At 35.7% G+C, this 7,385-nt stretch overlaps 1 pseudogene; it reads right to left on the bottom strand.

The window, feature by feature from the left end:
* Positions 1-2,978: 2,978 nt before the first annotated feature.
* LOC109220843 lies at positions 2,979-4,447 on the bottom strand (annotated as a pseudogene).
* Positions 4,448-7,385: the final 2,938 nt, after the last annotated feature.

Raw genomic sequence — 7,385 nt, forward strand, 5'->3', positions numbered from 1 at the left:
GTGTTAGCAATAAACTTACCTGTGTGACGTGAATTAATTATTCTATAAGCAATAATGCGTTTTTGCATTATCCACTCCTCATCTATCCAATGACTTGTAACAGTTAGATAATCACAGTCATTATTACTTCTACCAATATCAGTAGTAATAGCAATCCGACAATTTATATGAGTAAATAAATACCGCAAATATTGTTCATATTCATGTTTATATTTATAAATATCGCTCTTTACGGTTGCGCGAGGCCAACCTTTATAAGTAGGATTAAAAACTCTTCTAATATAATGCACAAAGTGAGGATTAGAAGGAAAACTATAGGGTAAGCACATAACGGTAACCATCTTTGCTAATTCTTCACGATCTTTATTTGGATCGTAATATAAAATACCACCGGTCACAGTGTTAATTCCTGGTTGAACTAGATTTGAACCTGTACTAGGGTTAACCGTAGTATCTACACTTGTCCCCTCTAGCTGCGCTTTCATTTGAAAAAATTTAGCTTTATCTCTAGGGTGTGTTTTTATGTGCCTAGTCAAACTACCCGTACCACAACGGTCTCCAGTAAATTTATGCGCCAACAAACTCCCACAAGTTTTACACTTAGCCTTATTTTGTTCTCTTAATTGAGTAAAAACATTCCAAACAAGTGATGTTTCGGGGCGTTTAGAAGGTTGTCTATTAAAAGTAGGGGTTTCTACAAGTGGGTCGGGCGGGGCATCAGTTGGGTTATTAACAGGACTAGTAGGTGTATCATCTAAATCCGGTTGGGTTTCATCTACATCATCATTTTCAGCATCATTTTCAAAAATAGTTTCATTAGGATAAAGAGCATTCATAACTTCATCATTTAATTGTTGACCTGGTGCAACATCATGGCAAATTCACTATCGGAAAATTGAAAACAAGGGTTATCACTATCAAGAATAATAGGTGCAGGAGGACGGGTAACAGGTCTGGGTCGGGGAGCCAGGGGAAGGGTAGTAGCTTGGCGACTAGATTCACCAATTTTAGATTTTCCCTTACCACCAAACATTTTTTTCAAAGAAAATGTCATATTAATTATAATTATGCAAACTAAAACAAACAAAAATATATTCTTAAAACTTAAGAGTTGGAACAAGTTTACCGAATTGACGAACAACTTCTTGAAAATTGAAAATCGTTGAAGATTTGAATACTTCAATTCACCAACTTCACAATTTTTCACGAAATTGCAATAATAAAGTAAGCAACTATAGAAGAGAATTAGATATAGATTGAGAGAGATTGATGAATTTGTGAGTAAAAATGAAAGACGAGGGGATATTTATAGTTGAGAATTGGGAAAAAATGTAATTATATAAAATTTGGGGTTAAAATAAAGTTTGGGGGCCAAATGGCTATTTTTTAAAGTCCCAAATGGCTCTTTGTTGATGGCCAACGGCTAGATTTTAAAATCTGACCGTTGGTCATTTTTTAAAATTTTCTTTTTTTTTAAAGTTATAGCCGTTGAGGCCCATTTGGCCCGTTAGGCCCGGTTGAACCGGCCCAGGCCCGCCTGCCGGTCCCGGGCTTAGCGGTCCCGGGCTCGTGGGCTAATTGTTCAAGACCGGCCCGCTACGGGATTATAGTACCATTTGGGACCGGCCCACTGAGACCGGCCCATTAGGCCCGTTTGGCCCGCGTTCCCGGCCGGTTCCGGGCTGGGCCCGGCCTACAGTGCAGCCTTAACTTGATACGCCCCTGGATGGGTCATCTCTGCCTGCCAGATGATAAGACAAAGCGTCTCCCCCGACCTGGTGTTGTATCCTATAACCATTCCTGATAACAAGGTATGATAAGGATAGTTTAAACTATCCCCTAAAATTGTTCTCGAGACAATGTCATTAAGAATGAATTCGCCTTTGTCTGTAAGCACGGCAATTGTGTGTGTTATTAGACAGGACAGATATATTGGTTGACCAAACGACATTTTGATTGCCATCCACAATATTGAGGTTCCTGTCATCTCCAATCTTCAAGATTGCAGCAGAATCAGAAGTGGCGAGTGGATTTTCGCTGTTTGAAACCCATAATATCCTCTGACCAGGAATATTCTTGAACCACAACCGAGATATAGTCTGTTTCGAGTTACATGGACCAGGGGCAAAGCTACGTTGGGTTAAGGGTGGTCAATTGAACACCCCTTATCGAAAAATTATACTGTGATATAGGTATACACTGTGTATATAGGTAAATTATGTAGGTTTTAGAGGTTGTATAACAAATATTGAACATTCTTTGGTAGGAAAGTTTTTTCTTTTCTTTTAAGTTTGAACACCCTTGGGGAAATTTCTGACTTCGCGACATGGACTGAAGAAGCCTAACTCAAATATTTTACCAGCAGAGACAAGCGTCTGATTCATTGACAGTTGTTGAGATTGAGTTAAGTTATCATTTGCAGCATAGACTTGTGCTAAAAGCATCACTCTGCACATCAGAATCAGAAACAATTCACATCTTTGCCATACCATTTTCTTTTCTTTTACGACCTTGTGCTTTTCATATTCACTCAGAGGCGGACTTATGTATAACATTGAGAGATCACATTGACATTCTAAGCTAATGGACAACATTCTATATGTGGCTCAATCACAAATGCACTGTTTTATACATCTATTATAGTATATTAAGTCACAACAACATTACCTGATTATCTACTCATCCAACTGCAAAGGAGATAGTACATGATTGTGTTCATCAATGCTGATCATACCATTTAAAAATGTGTTTTTAAAAGCGCAAAGCACAAAAACACTTCATTGCCTTAAGCAGAAAAGAGATATAACAATGCCATCTAAAATGCGAAGATTTAATCCTTCAAGGTATTACTTGGGGCTTCAAATTTATTGCCAGCCTGTCTCTTTCAAGGCTAGCCGTGGATCTAAGCCAGAGGTAAAGCTAGAATTTGAGTTTATGAGTTCTGAATTCTAAAAAAGACATTAAACTAGAGAAAATTTTACAAATGCTATAGAAGAAATTTATCAAACTAGGGAGACAATGGCGTCTTTATATATAGGTGCTCAACCACAAGTGATAGCCATGTTGGCAAACTTCTCAGCAACATCAGAGTCTGCATTAGTCTTCACCACCGAACCAACTAAAAGAGTATTCCTTGTAGGAGGACAATATTTTGTTGGCTGCTTAATAGAGCCTCTCAGGGATTTATCGTTCTTCGTTGCGTCCTGATAATTCATTCATTTGCAACTTTGCCTGGAAACCTGGGCTATATTGCGACTTGACATGAGAGAAATTGCTACTAGGCTTTGGGTTGGTTAAAGTACCAGACGACCACCTTTGGTTTTTTGCTACAAGGCACCCTGCATTCGAGCAGATGGAGGCGTCTATCAACCAGAGGGGGAGCCAGGGTTCTGGATTTTAGAAAAACGAATTCAAGTGTTAGTGACTAGTTCTAAATTTTATATTCGTACATACATAATGAATTCTAAGCATCAAATACACTGTTTAAGCAAAAGCTACTAGGTTCAGCAGAACTCGTAGCTTGGCTTGTGCCTCCGCCCCTGCTAGCAACAGCAGCCTTAGAAGATAGTGACGAGGGTATATAAAAGCAACTCTGAAAGAAACGGTGCTGTAGAACTTGGACCGCGGTTGGCCTCTTGCTAGGATCCCATGAACAAAGCGAAGCGACTAGGTTAACTGCATCCTCACTAACAGATGGAAGTAACAAAGAAAGATTTACACCAGCAATCTGCGGAAACTGATAGTTAATAGCACGAGCAAGTTCGTGCCCGTGCGCCCATTCTCTCTTTGACGGAGTCCCTATAACACGGCATATTTTGTACATCTCATCTGCTTCACTCAAACCCGGGAATAAAGGACGAAGAGTCAATAACTCAGCCATTATTGCACCCATTGCCCACATATCAACAGCAGGACCATAGACCGGTGACCGTAGAATAACTTCAGGAGCACGATACCAACGAGTCGAGACATATTCAGTATATGGTGCATGAGAATTTATCTCCCGAGCAAGACCAAAATCAGCGATCTTTATTATATCTTTCGAAACCAACAAGTTCTCTGGCTTAAGATCGCGATGAAAATATCCTCGTTGATGCATCTATGCAAGACCTTGAAATATTTGAAAACACCAGTTTCTCACTTGTGATTCTGAGAAAATGTTAGGCCTATTATTCATTAGCTGATATAAGTTACACTCCATGTATTCGAACACAAAGTATAAAATGTCATTATTTTCCCTAATCACTTCCTTAAGTTTAATGATATTTGGATGGATCATTTTTCTTAATGACTTGACTTCTCTCAAGGTTATACATTCTTCCCATGAATAATATTTCTTTTTCATTTTTTTAATTGCAACCACTTCACCGGTTTGTTTATTCAAAGCTTGACACACATTCCCAAATTTACCATTACCAACTTCCTTAATTATCTTGTACCTTTCCATTTTTCTTACTCCGTAGGAGTAACGTCTGCGTATATGATGCTCTCTCCAGACGACCGGGTGTTATTGTTGTTGTAGCACAAAAGACACCCTGTTTATTGGAGATATAGAGATAATAAAAACAACGTGGAGTTGTTCTTCTTTACTAGTCAACTGGAAAAGAGTATTATTAAATCAACCGTTAGTTTTCTGCTGATCATTTTGATCTCACTTTCACAACTAACTGAGGTTCTTTGAAATTCTCGTGCCATAAAAATAACTAGCAATGTCCCTATTTATAAAACTATGAAACCTATTTCTACTTAAAAAAATGGAAAACTTATTCCTATTATGATTCTGATTACAAAATTTGTAGGAAGACTAAATCAAAGTTGGAGTAGGAAACCAAAATTGATTAGGATTTGATATCTGCTAATTTATTCAATTCATATCTAATTATGTTTTGTTGTCAAAATTATATAGGAATATATAGGTTTTTCAATTTGTAGTTAATGTAAATTTCGAATTTTTATAAATAGGATGTTACTAGAACTAGCTATTTTTATATGTGGAAAATTGTAGAAATCATTTAGAAATTCAAGGATTATTTCAGAGTAAAATATTTTTCTTCAAAATCTAAGTAGACATTAATTAAATAAATTAAGAAATATTAAATTATAAACAATTTCAATTTTCTACTTCAACTTTGAATTAGTCTTCCATTATTTAACGTCTCTCAAAAGGGACAAACCACCGCTAAGACACGCCTAGGAAGAGAGTAATTATCAAACTGCAAATGGTTTTATCAAATAAAGAAACAAAGCAACAAGAAGACTAAGTCCATGTTTGGCCCACAAAATCTTTTTGAAAGAAAAAAAAATCTCCAAAAACATAAAAAAAAAAAAAAAAAAAAAAGTTGTTTGGTTACCAAAACCATTAATTTTCTCTAGAATTAAAAAAAATCTAATTTAAAAAGAAGAGAGATTAATTTCAGTTTTGAATCAAACCAAACTAAACTTACAAGTTACAAATAAGCTATAAAATTTTGACTGTTACAGATTTTAATTTTTTTTTAAATATCTCCAAATATTTTTTTCTTAAAAATGTTCGCATCCGACTTTTTATCATCCTCTAATCTTTCTTGTGCATAATAATTAAATCATATATATGTGTGAAAGTTAACTATTTTATTTTCATAATTACGTTGTACAATGAATTTTAGTCCTCCTGTATTATTTTCAATCAATTAATGAATTTCGTTTATTTATTTCTAGAATCAGGAAGACTCGAACTATGTAGAAAATAATATAGACATCCACCACAACCAGTGATATTGAAGCCATAAATTTCACTAAGAAGATTTAAAATATAAAGAACATACAAAAAGCTTCTAGTTATGTCAAGGGATTCATTATCTATTATATAATACACAAAAATACTTTTGATTTTAATATATACTTTTTCGGCGAAGGAGATTCAAATGAACCCCTAGCTCCCCTAGCTTCGCCAATGTCCGTAAGATATACCTTGTAAAATCACACATCAAAGACTATAAGCATGTAATATTTAGAAAATGCATGCATAACCACCTCTATATTGCGTAGATTTGACCATTTAATCTACTGAAATATTTTATTTAGTACCAAATTAGAAGTCATCTTCAACCCTACAAGTCATGGATTATGACCAATTTGACTAATACTTTAAAATGAGAAGAGGAGAATGTGAAACGGAAAACTGACACGGCTGTTTCGCCTAAGAAATAATTTTTTTGGATAATGTTAGAATTGGAGATGAAAAATCGGGTTACTGATAATCAAGAGACCAAAATAATAATAGGCTTTCTGAGAATAATAATAAAGCAGTAAGCAAAAGTTCTTATTTTAGTATGAGGTAAGTCATGTCCTTTTTCCAATACAATTTCCTCCTTTTATAGTTGATTCTAGGTAAAGGAAATAAATCTAAGCTTTAATGAGACAATTATAGACAATAAATGACATTAAATGAGCCGTTACACAATCATTCCTATTAAATACCAATTTTCTAACGTATCAGGTATTTAATACTGAATTTGGACTCCTTTTTGTCTTCAGATTCATGTCTTCAATGCCTTTCGACCCGCTGGCTTTAAATGACTTCGAATTGGTTCGAGACTCGTGTCTAAACCGCTTCTCGTGCCTATTTCATTTCTTCTTCCCGTACCTGTTATTCCCCGTACCTTTTTCCCAACTGTTACGCTTTGACCACTTGTCCAGTCCACGTGTCATGCCACGTCATCTTCAATATAAATTCAACTTTTTTCCCAATACAGATAGTCCCCCCACTTTCCATTTATTTATCAATTAAATAATTGGAAAGTGGACCTTCGTAAAAAAGGAATTTTTGCCATAATCAATGCGTATGACAATATTGTCGTCTCAATTGTCTTTTCCATTTAATGTTTTGCCCATGTGTCACCTTCTGATTGATTCTGCTATTTTACACCCTTTTTCAAAGCTTCGTTAATCCCACTTTTCACGAAGTGATAGTTGCCTTTATTATAGGCTTTCCATCATTACTCTTCTAAGTTTGACGGTTGCCATCATATACATACTTAACCTTTTCTTCCTTTGTCCTCTTCTCCATAAATCTTTAGCAAACGTTTTCCTTCTTTACTTTTGCTCTCTTTCGATTTATCTTTGCTCAACAATGGCGTCTCCAAACCCTAACCCTAAAAGAGTTCCAATTTTAGACAAATTCCCCAATGCTCCTGTTAGACATAGAAGAGACAGAGGAGGCAGACTTCGTACAGGGTTAGAATCTACTCAAGGCGGTTCTTCTGGCTCTTCTTCTAGGAGTTCTATTCTGAAAACTCCCTCTTCTAAAGGTAAAGAAATTTCTGATTCTTCTAGGGAACCTTTAGTTGATGAAATCGTACCAAATGATTTATCTTTTGTAAGTGATAGACAATCTCTTCAAAAGC

This window comes from Nicotiana attenuata, unplaced genomic scaffold (assembly GCF_001879085.1).
Source record: "Nicotiana attenuata strain UT unplaced genomic scaffold, NIATTr2, whole genome shotgun sequence".
Taxonomy (NCBI): Eukaryota; Viridiplantae; Streptophyta; class Magnoliopsida; order Solanales; family Solanaceae; genus Nicotiana; species Nicotiana attenuata.